Raw genomic sequence first — 15,721 nt, forward strand, 5'->3', positions numbered from 1 at the left:
CATAGGTAAATAATGGCATCATAAGTTGTTTGAAAATAAAAAAGCACTCAAATCCTCATTGGCACTACTGCACTCACTTCAAACTGAAAACATGCATACAATGGAGTCATGTACACAACTGGAAACGTGCTGTTGTTGTTATTTGTTATTATTTGGTTTTTAGGAGCATTAGCAACTAAGGCCATATTGCTCCGGGATATGCGGTGGTCATTCCCTGACCTTTCCGCATCCTCCATATTTGGTGGTGACGGGCTCGAACCCCGGTCTAATCAAGAAGCGTGTGCTAACGCACCGCTGCTCCTTCCCACCTGGCTACGGAGGCGCCTACTGGAAACGTGCATACAATGTAGTTAAATGCCTCGTAGCACCTTCTCACCACCTCCACAGTAACAGCAAAGACAACAACTAAGGCCCACTACTATGGAATTCCCAAAACATTTTAGATCTAAAAGCCTTAGAAAATCAAACTCAGATCCAATTCAAAGAATTCTGCTTCAAGGTCAATTTCATATAGTAAATAAAAATAGTATTCAAACACCTACCAGCTGTCCCTGCAACATCACTGCCACAAAAGATTACCCCAGATCAACATGAACCTGTTGATCCATTTATGGGTGAAAAACATGTATTATGGTTTACTTAATCTCATCACCAGGCAGTTTGGTTGGTCCAAGGGACCATTTCTACAGCCTCAATCCCAGTGTTCACCTGTGCTCAGAGGGCATCACCACTTAAAACACTGGTTCAATGGGGGATGCTGACACACATTAAAGGATATGTAACCAAAATCAAATAAATAGAAACAAAAAGTGTTCAAATCAAAACAGAACAGAAAAATATTAAATAAACCAAACCATATAATCCAAACAACATTGTTGGTCAATATCTTCTGCCTCTAGGGTGGCTGACAGGGACCGATCCAGTTTGCAGTTTACCTCCCTGTTGGGGGGACAGTTGTGGCTAAGAAGCCCAAACCCATCTTTAATTTGGTCAGGACCCCATGCCTAAAGATGTACATGCTTCTGCCCCTGATCCAAATTTCCTGCCGTGGCCAATGCCATCAATGGCTCCTAACAAAAAGGCTTTGCTGCAGAGTCCATAGCCATGGAATCTGTCTGCATCCAGTAGTGACACCCCAGCAAATGCCCACCTGCAGTTGCCTGTCCACATATGGAAAGCTAGCCATGAACCCACCACTCTGCCCATTTCAATGTTCTTCCTGTGCTCTCACCCCATCTGAGTCGAATCCTGATCCATCCCATGCAGGCCTCAAGGCAATCTCCACACTCCAGCCAGCATACAGGGCTCCCAGTGGTGAGGGTACAATGTATAGAAAAATGCCACAATATATATATTTTTTCTCTTTGATACAGATGATGGTTCATTAATTTCTATATTTTTACAATGGCCAACACTTGTGTATACACTACAGTAATGCACACGACAATCTTAATTCTTGCACTGCAACACTGCTTCTCCTACTAGATAAATGGAGAATACCTTATATGGGTTGGCAATAACACAAGTATCCCTCAAGTTATACAATTGTGCATTCCTACACATCGTAACATAAGGTGGGGCTTAAAATAATATAATAAAGACGAAGTTACATTCTGGGTTAGATTAATGGCAACAAATATACTTTGTATTAATGTTTTTAAAGCATTTTAAATTATACATACTTAATTACACATAATTGTAAAACAATTTACCATGATACAATACTTACGATAAGTTCTAATATAATCAATTAATCTTTATTGTACGTAAAGATACCATACAATATACCCATCACGGCATGCTGCCAGGGGGTCTCACATGGATATACTATACATAACCGCATGGACTATCTTTCTCATTATAATTCACAGATACTAAAACATTAAATCGCTTACCAATATTTAATCAAGTTTTCTACGTTCTGAGTCTGTTGTAATTTAATTTTCTTTTTCTAAAACAGGCGTCTAAAGTGACCTCAAAATACGCTGAAATTAAAAAAAAAAAAATACTACAACGTTCAACAGCAGAAACGATCACATTTCCTACAAACCCTACATTGCAAAAATTGTTCATAGGTGGTGCTGCTACGTCAAAAAAAAAAAAAATGAAATGATATTATATTTCCGATAAAATGTATATTTCACGGACCCGTTGGAATCGGAATAATGTTCTGTAATGTACTGTGGAGGGATCATTTGAAAATTTGTGGTCTTGGTTTTTTAAGGAGTCCTTATGTGCTGTAATGTAGTGCTGAAAATTAAGCTAAGCTATACATGCGATCTAGAAATTTCTCTACTTAATAACCCACCAAGTCTCATGCAGTTGCAATACCACATTTTTTTTTTTTTAATTACAGGTCCTGGAGTCAACAAAGTTGTGTGAATGAGGAAAGATGGACAAAATCAGCCACCGTATTGCTGTCCAATATTTATGGGGAGAAGGGACTGACCAAAGTAATTCATGTGACTATGGTTAAAACTTTGAGGGAGGATGCTCCTTCCTATGGTCAAAAAATGGGCAGAAGAATTTAAATGAGGAATGGAGAGCCTGGAAGATTACCTACGCTATAGAAGACTTGAAAATGTCCATCACTCTAGAAGTTGCTGACAGTGTGCATGATCTGGTGATGTGATTGACGAGTACCAGTTCGGCACATTGCCATCACATTGGACATCGCATATTTAACACCGGGGGGGGGGCTCACATCTGGTGAGTATGGGCTTAGCAAACCCAGGGTCCTGAGCTGGATATCATCATTCTTCTCTTTCTTGGTGATTCCTTTATACTTCTCTCTCTCTCTCTCTCTCTCTCTCTCTCTCTCTCTCTCTCTCTCTCTCTCTCTCTCTCTCTCTTCTTTCTTTCTCAGGGGGTAACTCGGGAATTTTTTTTTTTTTTTGGCTGGTGCAGCATAAGCCTCAGGCTTCCTTGTACCATATGGCTAATAATAATAATAATAATAATAATAATAATAATAATAATAATATAGTAGTAGTAGTAGTAGTAGTAGTAGTAGTAGTAGTAGTAGTAGTAGTAGTAGTAGTAGCAGTAGTGGCATGTGATGCAAGAAAGAAAGTGTATAAGCTTATGCAGCATCTGCCAAAAAAAAAAAAAAAATCACACCAATCCCTCCAAATGCCTGTCCAGTTCCTCCTTAAATATATTTAACCTATCAACTTCCACAACGACAGATGGAAGTTTGTTCCAGCAATTAACCACCCGCTGGCTACAGGGAAATTTCCGCACAACTATTCTACATCTGTCTTTTCTTAATTTGAATTTATGCCCCCTTAAATTCGTAATCTGAACAAGTGGAAGGATCACCATCAGAATTCAGCGTGCTCAACCCATTCATATGAACGTGTGTACTAAATAATATCAGAGGTTCTCGCTATGAAAAAGGTGTCAGCATGACGGGCCCCAAATTCCTTGACAGCAGATCAAAAACCCACAAAAGCTGACAAGTCAAGATACCATTTTCATTGTTTTCAAGTATATGCAGCAAATTTCCTTGCAAAACATTTCTGACTATAAATGGGACTTGTGTCCTTCACTTTCAACCAGAGACAAAGGAGCAATCCAAACAGTGAAATCAAAACTCTTCACACCCTCCAGATAAAACGAAATCGATTTTTTTTTTTTTTTTTTGCTGTCTGTCGAGGTCTTGGCATCAGGTTTTTGGGACGCTGATGGAGTGTTGCAAGTGGACTATCTTCAAAAAGGCCAGACAATCACAGGGGTATATTACACAAAATCAAACTAAACTAAACTATTATATTAGGGTCACCCAGTAAGTTATTACATATACTCATATGTATTATGTCTGTAAATTGCGTGTGTTCTCTGGTCGATTTACCTGTTTTCTGGACAAAAAAATCCCAGTTTCTGGGGAAAAATCTTGCTATCTACGCCTGAGACCGACTAACTCACCACGGAGTGAAAAAGCCAATAAAATTTCCTCGTGTCATCGACCGGATTCACCCGGTGTGGGGAGGCCGATGGTAATACCACTGTGCTACCGCGCAGACGGGCATATTACACAGAACTTTGTGTAATATGCCCGTCGTTTGTGTGAAAAAATCAAAGATAACCTCCGAGGAAACTCAGTAAATGAGCCTTATTACATTAGGACAACACGCCTGCTCGCAAATTTGTAACTGTCGTGGCTCATTACATGAGTGCAGCTTTGAAATCTTGGACCAGTCCCCATATTCATCAGATCTAACACCATCGGACTTTCACCCAGTTCCTATTTTGAAAAAAATAACTGGCTGGCATTCATTTTCTCAGCAACAATGAACGTCATTGCTACAGTGGACCCAATCCTGGAGGCCAAAGGGAAAACTTTCTTTGTATCTGGAGTCAACGCATTGCAGCATTGATGGCAAAAGTGTATTGACAAACAGTACTCTGTTGAAAAGTAACTGACTCCTCAAGTAAATCTTTCTTTCTCAGGCAACGAAAATTTCAAACATCCCAAGTACATGGTTATTTTAGTATTCTATTCTCTAAATCAAAGTTTTCAAACTCAAAAGTGCTCATGAGCAGAATAAACAGTTCAATAGTCGCTATAGACCACTCAAAATGCTCTCAGTGGCTAGCAGGCAGCGCTGAGTTGCACACAGCACGCCAGTCGCATTTCTGAGAAAAATATAGTAAATATTTTCCTTATTTCTGCAGCACTTGCTGATAGCAGAGAGTACTAGTTATAATCACCACTTCCCACACCAAGTGAAAAATGCCTGAGTTCGAATCCTCCTATTAATACTAGGAAATTTTATGGGATTTTTCACCATGCGGCTGAGTCAGCTAATCTCGGGAGAAGATTGCATGTTTTTCGCCCAAAAAGTCAGGGTTTTACGTACAGTAAACCAACATAAGGATATTGTCAATGACAGACATGCAATATATTGTCGCCTCATAGCTTTAGTTGCTTTGGTGCTTAATGCGCACCTAACTCACCTCATATCCCTAGCACAAGAATATGTGGTCATATACCCATCAACAATCGTTAAGATTATTATAAGTTTTGAAAGTTATTTAAATTTTGTATTATTGGTGACCAGATTTTCGGAAATGAAAATCGGGAACACACTGTCATATTAACTGTCACTGTAAATTGCTTTAGCCCTCTGATCTGTTTGCTTATTCTACTTGAAGAAAACCTAAGTTTCTCTGAGGATCGGGAACCTTGCGATTCATGGGTGAATTATCTCAGCCGCGGAGCGGAAAAACCCAGGTTCCTCTGGTCATTCATGGGATTCGAACTTAGGCAACCTCCACCCTGTGTCGTGAGGACGGTGATTATAATTACTGTGCTACCGGAGATGACAAAAAAATCGGGATAAAACGCAAGAATTAAAATCCAAACATTTTCAGGATTAATCTATAAACGTCAGGTCGATGTGATTTTTACTGCCCTAGCCTTTCTAGAGCACCCACATATTATTGTTATTTTTTAAATAACATTAGCGTTTCTAATATGTGGGTGCTCGATAAAGACTAAGGCAGTAAAAATCACATAGCCCTGGCGTTCATAGATTAGTCCTGAAAATATTTGTAATTTTAATTCTTCACATTGCGTTTCATCCCGATTTTCCATCTTCTACGGTAGTATAGTAGTCATAATTACTATCCTCTGGACACGGGGTGGAGGAGGCCTAAGTTCCCATCAATGACATGAGGAACTTGAGTTTTTCCCACTCAGTGGCTGAGATAATTGGTCTCAGCCCTGGATCGCAAAGTTCCTACCTACTCCTCAGGGAAACTTAAGTTTTTCTTCTAGCAGAAAAAGCAAACAGAGCAGAGAACCCAACAATTTACAGACATAATGCACACCGGTAGATGAGATAATTCCCAGGAAGCCCTAATATGACAGTGTGTTCCAGATTTTCATTTCTAATATCTCGTCGCCGTTATATAATTTTTAACATTTAAATATTATTTACATAATATTTAAATAAACTGCAAAACTTATAATAATTGTTGACAGACCTCAACAGGAGGAACTTTCATCAAGTTTTTCACAACCTGACCGAGTTAGTCGGTCTTGGGTAGGACCCAACTATCACTGCCCTCCCTTAGGATGGTGATAGTTGGGTCATACCCAAGTACGTCCGGGGAGGGCGGCGATCATACCAACTGTGCTACCCACGATGGCCATTTATAGCAGTTGTATAAGAATTACCAAACGGTGACTTACAAAAATCGATTAAAAATGCTCAAAAATATGGTCACATGACATCAATACCGCATATAATCCCCTACAACGGCTAAACAGGTCTGTGAGCTGTGAACCATGCTCGATATAACGCTGCCTATAAGATTATATGGCAACAGTTCCCATTCCACGAGCGGAGACCATAGCTCACTAAGTAACCGAGGAGTTGGCTGTCACGTGCAATGCGAAGCCCAAGGGCATCCCAGACATGATCGATTGGATTTAAGTTTGAGTTCTTGCTGGTAACGGCAGTCGTTGGATATCTTCAGCTTGTAACCCTCCACCACTTGAGCTCAATGTGCAGTGGCATTGTCGCGCATCAAAAGAAATCTGGGCCAACCGCGCCCCTAAGAAGTCTCACATATGGTTCGAGGATTTGCGCTCGGTACCTTTCCGCAGTTACGGCACCCCTATCAAAAACATGAAGTGGGGCGCGGCCGTTAATTTTTATTCTGCCCCACACGAGAACACCGCCTCCACGTAACTGCCCCTTTCTCTGATGTTGAAAGGATAGTACTGCATTTCTCGTTGTCTTCAGATGAAATAACGTCTAGAATTTTGTTTGTAGGCTAAAGTGGGACTCATCAGAGAGCAGAACTGTACCCCATTTGTCAAAGTTCAAAGTCACATGTTCAAGGGCCCAGTTTTTACAACTTCTGCGGTGGTTTGGGGTTAAAGTGTTTGACGTCTGACGGCCCCTGGAGTTTCCTCCATCTCCCCATTCTGTACTCTGTTTGTGTACCACAGAACTCTGTGATGGCCAGAGGTGGTTTTGGGTTAATGGGGTGCAAACACTTCATTGCTTATAGTCCACTTGAATTGAGCCTTCTTAACACAGTCCGGTTGGAAATGTTTTCGCGTGTAAACGCAGCAACCGCAAGAGGCAGTTGATGACAGGACATCGTAGGGTTCGTCTCGCTGTTAGAGCAGGATAGCGGTCTCAAATTCAAATTGAAATTCAAATACATATTCTGTCTGTAAATTGCGTGTATTCTCTGGTCGATTTGCCTGTTTTTCTGGACGAAACCCCACAGTTTCTGGGGGGAAACTTTGCTATCTACGCCTGAGACCGACTAACTCAGCCACTGAGTGAAAAAACCCATTAAAGTTCCTCGCGCCATCGACGGGATTCGAACCCGGGCCTTTTCCACCCGCGCAGTGGTATCTGCGCGGTATAAGATAGCGGTCTGTTCTGGTTGACATAGTCCTCGTGCGACCTTGGGCAGCTCTTCTTGTAATGTTTCCTGGAACTGTTTCCATAGTGTCGAGACGACGTTGCACGATACATTAAGCCAACGTGCCACCTCCGCCTGGCTACCTTCAAATCTTCCAACGGCTCACTATCTCAATGAATCATCTAAACGACGATGATTTGCCAACCTGAGTAGTGAAGTTGTGGCTATTTCAATGAGCAAGCCAAAAAAAAACAAAAAAAAAACGAGAATGAGGTGATGTGGTCGCAACTCGTGTTTTTATAGGCATGAATAATTTACAGTGGCAGACAGAAAAACTGCATCACCTTAAAAAAGGTAGCATTTGTAATGAAACTTATAAGATATTGTTTGATTACAGTCGTTTAGTTTATCGCAAAGCAAAGGCATTGCGTCAGGTAATGCTTCTATTGCATCAGAGAGTAATTACAAGATATTGCATCAGCCGTTTCTATAAATTTGAATCTCATTAGTATCCTGTTTTACGGAGGTGTAAGAATGGCTCCGAATATTCAGTTGACACCAAGAAAAAAAAAGTGTAGCGGTTGCTCTGTCCCAGAAATGGCGTGATATCGCTGATAAAATAGGCTGCCACCAGTCAACAGTATCCCGGGTGCTGAAATTAGAGGTGAAACCGGTGATGTGAAGAGAAGACCTGGATCAGGCCGTAAGAGAGTGACTACGCCTTCGTAATCGCCATGCTAGTGCTGATGATCTAAAACTGGACTTGGAGATGGCCTCTGGTGTTGAAACAAGTGCATGAACTGTCCAAAGACGGCTTTCGGAAAGTGGTCTGCATGCTTATTGACCCAAGAAGAAGCCAAGTGAGGAAGAAGTGACTTGCTTGGGCTAAAACGCATGTTTCATAGACAAAAGAGCATTGGGACACCGTCATCTTTTCTGACGAATCGAAATTCAACCTCCAAAAAAAAAAAACTAAAAACCAAACCATTATATTTAGGTCACCCGAATAATTAAATTGATCTGCCGTGTTGTGTGTCTTATGTCTGTTAATTGTGTGTGTTCTGTGGTCGAGTTGTCTAATTACTAAACGAAAACCCCCAGTTTCTGAGGAGAAAACTGCTTCCTACGCCGGAGACTGACTAACTCGGCCACGGAGTGAAAAAAGCCCAAAATTCAACCTCCATGGCTCGAATGGGAAGCGATATGTCAGAAGATGAAAATCAGAGGCATACCATCCTGACTGCATAACACCGACTGTAAATTTCGCCACCGGTCAGATGGTCTGGGGATGCATAACAAGCAAAGGGTTGGGGCGAATTAAGTTTATTAACGGAATGATGAATGCAGAAACCTAACTGCTATCTTGGAGGAGTGCCTGAAACCCGTTATTAGGGATCACCACACAGATGTCTAAAACTGCATTTTTCAACAGGAATCAGCACCTTGCCACACAAAGCAAAATTGTTAAGTTTTATGCTATTTAGGTTTAATGATGAGTTTGTCTTCTTGTCTCACAAAGCTTAAAACATACTTACACCAATGTTTTCCCTCGTTTTTCTCCCTTAATGTGCAGTCATACCTCATAAATGCTGACATTACAGTGTTGGACTGGCCCTGCAACACGGCAGATTTGAACCCTATTGGAAATTGCTGGTACATAATGTCGTCTAAAATTGCTCAGAAGAAGCCATCAAGTAAGATTCAGCTGCAGGAGAGCATTGTAAGGATGTGGTACCATGAAATTGGGCAACCGTATATCCAGAAATTGATTAACTCTATGCTAGATCGTCGCAAGGCTGTAATTGCAGCTTGAGGAGGAACAACAAAATATTGAGGACTTATTTTGCTGATTTACAGTACATAATACTATTACGTTAACTTGTCATTTCAGTTTGTACACGTAAATGCAATAAAATATATGTTTGGTTGTCATGATTGCCATTTGTATGATATCTCATATTTCCATTAATTACGCATTTTATACCCTTTGGGAAGATATTTATGGCAATTAGGTATATCAAAAGGAATCTTTTTATTGGATTTCATTCACATGCCAGGAATTAGCATGCCAGGATCCTTTAAAATCATTAGTCAAGACCATCATCTTAAGTGATACTCACGATTTGCGGAGGAAGGGGTTGAGACGCTTCGCGGTCAGGGTTCCTAGCCGCAGCCTCTCCTTGCTAATGCTCCATGACTGTGGTTTCCAACCGCTCCACCCCATCCCCTCCAAAAAAAGTAAAACATTAACATACTTTCTCTGGTTAGTTAATGAAAGAAAAACCATGGCTAAATTTTTATTTCCGTCTTTGTATACGATGAGATTTTTTTCTTAATATTTAACAAACAATACAATCCTGGCTCCTATTACTTACCAAACATTTTAAATTGCAAATGATTAAATCTTCCTTTGTTAAAGTGATATTCTATTCTGATATTCTAGATTCAATTTATAGCTGATTATTATTTCCAGAAATCATGTTAAAGCTAAATTGTACTACAAATTAAGTATAAGATGTAAAAGGCAAGTATACTCAATAACAAATAAATGGAATAGTGGCCCTCACGACAGCGCCCATCATCCTCCCACAGTAATAAGGAAAAGACCCGAGTTCGGAACCCGTTAATAACGCGAGGAATTTTTAAGGGCTTTTGCAGTGACTCGAGTAAGTTTACAGTATTTTAACACCGTGACTAAGTTCGTCGGTCTTAAGTGAGAATTTAATTGGTTTTCACCCAGTAAACAGACAGCATGCAGTTACAGAAACAGTATATCGTCGTCTTCATACTCTTAGTTCCTTTGGAGCTTAACTTAGACCTCAGCTGCAATAACCTATACGGAACATCATGAAATGAAAACGGGACCTAGATCTTTTTATAGCAGGTGTGATAGTAGTTTATCACATGGTGAGCATTTCCATTCGCCAGATAGCAGGAAGAGTACGATACTCAAAATCAAGATACACATCTAGTACAAACATCATACGCCAATAGGAAGTAGAAATTAACATGAAAATTCATCCCATACCGGGTAGATCATTATTAATGGCCAGAAGGAAAATGTCGAAATTTGAATCGGAATGCGAAAGGAAATCCAGAAGCATCAATGATGAGCGACTCAAGAAATTTACAGAATTAGGATAAGGTACACGACCAATCAGCGAAACAATTCATAGAATAGATTACCAAGGTCGTGCAGCTACTAATGAGGCAGAATTGATTTCCAACAAGCATTTTACTGTGTAGATTGGTACAGGGAGCAGAAGCTTTGGGTATTACAGGTAGCAGTACATGATATGCAGTGAAAAATCGGGCTGCACGTTAACCTGCCAGGTGCGTAGAATCGAAAGCTTGGATACAGGGTATGGCATATGAAAGGCTTCATCAAGATAGCATTAATATTGGTATTAGTATTAGTAACGGCAAATGGCGCTACCCAACCTGCTCCGCACATTACCTTTAATAATTTGCTTAATTCCTCCTTAAATTTATTGAAATTACACACTTCGACAACATCAGATGGTAATTTATTTCAAGAATCTATTAATCAGTGGCTGAAAGCAAATTTTTTGCTCATTTATCCTGCATTCATCCTTTTGCAATTTAAGTTTATGTCCCGTTATGTGTTGTCCAAGGAAGAGGAAATTTTACTTTCAAGCTTCTTAAACATCTCAATCAGATCTCCTCATAGGTGTCCAGTTTCCAGACAATGTAAATTGCAGAAATGAAATCTCTCTTGAAATGCGTACCCATTTCTCCTCGCTAATCTCGTCGCTCTTCTCTGCAACAGCTCAAACAGTTCCACATCCTTCCGAAAATGATGTTTCCAGACAGTGTAATACTCTATAAGTGATATTACCCCTTGCATTATACAGCTAAATCTTCTTAACCCTGCTGGCAAAATTGCTGTAAATCATTAACAAAAAACCTTGAGCAATCCTAGCACCCTGTCTGCACTGCTCATAAAACTTCATGTATGATTGCATAAATACTCTCGGTAGGACAGAGTTTGCATATTTTTATGGAGTTATTGCTACCCATATGCACTACCGTTCATTTGTCAACATTAAATTTCAATTGTGAGTTCCCAGCACATCTGCCTAAGTTTTCTAATCTGTTTGCAGTAACATATCCTGGTTACTATCATTACAAATCTAGTAACTTTCGTAACATCTGCAAACTTAGACATCACTCCTGATATGCGTTCATCAATATCATTATAAATGTTGAAAACAACAATGGACCAAGCACTCAATCCTGGGAGACTTCACTAATAACATTAACCCAGAAGAGCAGTGCCCAAATTCAAATTATTATATTGTCCACCGTAATTTCTTACATAAACCTGTATCTGTGTCTGTAAATTGCGTGTGTTCTCTGGTCGATTTTCCTGTTCTGCTGGACGAAAAAAAAACCCCAGTTTCTGTGGGAAAGAAACCTTGCTATCTATGCCTGAGACCGACTAACTCAGCCACGGAGTGAAAAAAAGTCCATTAAAGTTCCTCGCGTCATCGTCCATTGAGATCTTGTTTTTTTGTTATTTGTATTTTTTTAGTATTGGACCAACCTTGACTCGAATAATTGTTTTGACATGATATGGCACTGAACAAACTAGATGTGAAAACTGACACGAGGAACATTGTACCCTTCATGTAACTAAGCTGTCCAATTCATATAATGATGTGAACAGAGGATTTTGATCACGAAGGCGCCTTTCCAATTCATCCCACAAGGTCTCAGTGGAATTGAGATCCAGAGATTTTGTTGGCCTTGACAGATGCTTAAGGTTGTCAACATGTTCATCAAACCACTCCTTCTCATATTTGTAGCGATACGTTGTTGCATTGACATTACAAAAATGCCCATCTATAAGAGTAAACATGCAACATTGCCAAGTGTAGCTGATCAGTAATAATTTATCAGACATGCACTGATGTTCACAGCCCTTCAGTGAGATGAGAGGACTAAGGGAATCCCTCAAAAACATGCCCCACAACGAAACACCTCGTCTTCTTTCTTCTCCTGCGTCAACAGCCTCTGCTGTCGGTACACCACAGGATCTTTTCAGTGTTGCCCTATGCAATTTCCTTTATACGTGCACTCTTCCGTGGGTGCTGAAAATCATGAATCGGGACCCAGAAAAAGTTCTACACTTCAGGCAGTTTAGGTGCAAGTGTTAAAGTTTGGTCTATCCGGCCCTTCTTGCCTAGAATCAGGGGACTCTTGTCAGGATGTTAGGCTGTTTCCAATTGGAGGCCCGGACACATGCCTAAAAAAGTGTCATATTAGGACCAGAAAACTAACTCATTTGCCTATATACAATATGTCCATAAATTGCGTGTAGTCTGTGGTCGATCTGCCTGTACGAAAAACCCGATTTTCCGTGGGAGGGAGCAACCTTGCTGTTTTCACTCCTGAGACCTATTAACTCAGTCACGTAGTGAAAAAGCCCATAAAAGTGCTTCGTGTCATTGACAGGATTCGAACCCTAGCCTTTTCCACCCGGTGTGAGGAGTACCGTGATTATAATCACTGTGCTACCGCGCGGACACCCTGTCGAGATTCATCGAATCACACGACTTGCTCTTAATCCTCCTGCATCCCTGACACCAATGCTGCCCTATTTGTTGTCTGATATTAATAGCTTTTACAAAGGTTCCCTAGGCCTGATATGCCTTCCTCAATATCATTATAACCCCATTTTACCATGTAGTGCATTCTTTATAGGCTTCTTCGCATGTGTACTGATAACTTGTGACTTTAACTGTTCAGTCGTTACGCGACAAATACACTTAATAATCCGATCCAGACATCGAGCACCAACTGTCACTTTACATTTTCGGCCGTAGTTGTCTCAATTCACCATGTTTTCCATTGTAAGCTCTTTGGAAGTCCGTAAGGTACTATCTATTCCCAATTTTCAATTAAATTATTTACGAACTAGTCTGGTCATCCAGCTTTAATAGCTCCTTTTCTTGCCCCTATGTGACCTCTTCTTTTTACATATTTTTTCATAGATCGTTGCATATTGCCCAAATGTCTATAATCCTAGTAGTCAGGTAGTATGTACGAGAAACCTTTACAGAATCCTTTTTTAAATTTAGTCTTAATTTTTTTTTTTTTTTTTTTGCTATGATAATGACAGAAGTCAGGTGATAAACTACTTAGCTGCTTTATGTTACTTGTATCACTAATGTAAAATGAAAAGATGCAAACGTTATCTACATGTATGTTCACAGCAGAACGGCAGCGCCATTGTAAAAACACTCCAGTTTCGGTGAAGTGCCGGTAGATGGCAGGAGAGTATGTTCAAGATTAAACTGACAGTTGCAAGTTGTGACATGTTGTCTGGTAGTTTCAAAGTGTCCGTAAATTAAGCGCTGGTAGTGCAAACCGTTTTCTGAGCTGCTTAATGGGTGATCTGAAGACTGTACAACGGTTTGTTACTCTATTGTATTTTGGTATGAGAGGCTGTGAGAGGAATGTCAGAGGTTTACAGAGACAAGTGTTAGAAGAAACTGCAGTTTTCATGTGCCGCAGACGCGTTAAAGAAGATAGAGAATCTGTGACACGTTTACATACAACGACCACTCTCAAAGGCTTATCAAGGTTCGGTTATGTGTTTGTTTAGCACTAAAGCATAAGGTGTCAGTACTGTGTCTATTATTGCGCGTATTCTTCAGTCAATTTGCCCTTTGCTGGAAGAAAAACCCAAGTTTCTAAGAGAAAAATATCATGCAACAAACGCCTGAGACTCAGTCGTATTGTTGAAAAAGCCCATAAGAATTCCATGCGTCATTGACGGGATTCGAACTCAGGCCTTTTCCATCCAGTGTGGGAGAAAGGTGATTATAACCGCTATGCTACACAGGAGAGTCAAAGATTTGTCAAGAAATGGTTTTTGCGAGTATTTCTACAAGGGAATTTATCAATAGCGCAAGTATATACTCTTTGTAAGACATTATTATGAAAACGAAAGAGAATCGGCATTCCTCGCGACGAAGATTAAAATTAAGGTAAGTCCGTTCCATGAATTAAATGATTAACTAATGTAGTTAAAAAATTTTGAAACAAGTGTGTCCATGGTCCACAATAAAAAGGGTATTGTCGATAAAAAAAAAATAATAAAAAAGTGAGAACCGTCTAAATGATCACTGAATCAACGTACAAGATTATTGAGAAAATGTTCTGTTTATACTCCGGCATGACCATTAGATTTGATCAGACCTTTGCAGTTAATCATTTTGACACTGGATACATTCGTTAACCGTTATATAAATATTTTTAAACCTAGGGTGTTGCTAACATTAATTTTAAAAAATGGAACGTTTCGCAAAAGCATTAAATGTTTTGTGAAACGTTTTGTGTGTAGGGTTTTAAGAGCATCAGCGACTAAGGCCATATATTTCCATGTATATTGAATATAAATTGCGTGTGTTCTGTGGTCGATTTTTCGTTTTCTGGACAAAAAAAAATCCCGAGTTTCAGAGAGAAAAAAAAAACATGCTACCCTCGCCTGAAACCGACTAACTCTGCCACAATAAAAATTCCTCCTGTCATTGAGAGAACTCCAACTCAGAGCTTTTCTACCCACCCGGTGTGGGGAGGACGGCGATTCTACATAATTCAGTCTTCAAGGTAGTGAATTTATTGGCAAATACAAATTGGATCATTTTTTGTTTTTTCATATACCTCTAAAACATTTTATAAATAAAGAATTATTTTTTCTGGGTTTATTCCCGATTTTTCCTGTTTACGACCTCTGGAATCGATTTTCCAAAAGTCTGGCAAAACTCGAAAAAAGACTTAAACATGATAGTTATAATAATATTAATTGTGTGTGCAGAGTTTCCGAGAGAAGAAACCATACAACACTCGCTTGAAACAGCCTAACTTAGTTATGTTGTGGGGAAACATAAAAATTCCTACTGTCAGTAATGGAATTTGATCTCAGACCTTCTCCACTGGGTGTAGGGGGAACGGTGATTATAACTAGTGTGCCACCCGTGAGGGAAATATTAATAATATTATTAAGTTAAATAGTTAAAGATGATTGGGATGAAAGTATATAGAAAAACCAATAACGGCGATAAACGAATTTACTCAAAGAACTCCACATGTTGTATCGATCAGTTCTTTATCTCGTACACTTAAACAAGAAATGTCAGTGCCATGGTTACCAACTGTCTGTAAATCTATGAACAATCCCTAAAAAAATCAGGCCTGTCCATAAAGTCTGTAAAAATACATTACTGTACTAGGAAATATTCATCTAATGAATATTTCTTAGTACTCTTCCGATTCTTCTCAAAATTAATCAAAATGAGTA

At 39.7% G+C, this 15,721-nt stretch overlaps 1 protein-coding gene across 1 annotated transcript in view; it reads right to left on the reverse strand.

The window, feature by feature from the left end:
* Window positions 1-1,830, reverse strand: part of LOC150085406 (cell growth-regulating nucleolar protein) — a 90,361-nt gene extending 88,531 nt beyond the window's left edge. Inside the window, exon 1 of the mRNA XM_090374554.1 lies at window positions 1,730-1,830. The gene's annotated coding sequence lies outside the window, so the exon portion shown is untranslated. The remainder of the gene's footprint in view (window positions 1-1,729) is intronic.
* Window positions 1,831-15,721: the final 13,891 nt, after the last annotated feature.

This window comes from Mastigoproctus giganteus, chromosome 5 (genome assembly GCF_048544385.1).
Source record: "Mastigoproctus giganteus isolate SK-2022 chromosome 5, ASM4854438v1, whole genome shotgun sequence".
NCBI classification, from domain to species: Eukaryota; Metazoa; Arthropoda; class Arachnida; order Uropygi; family Thelyphonidae; genus Mastigoproctus; species Mastigoproctus giganteus.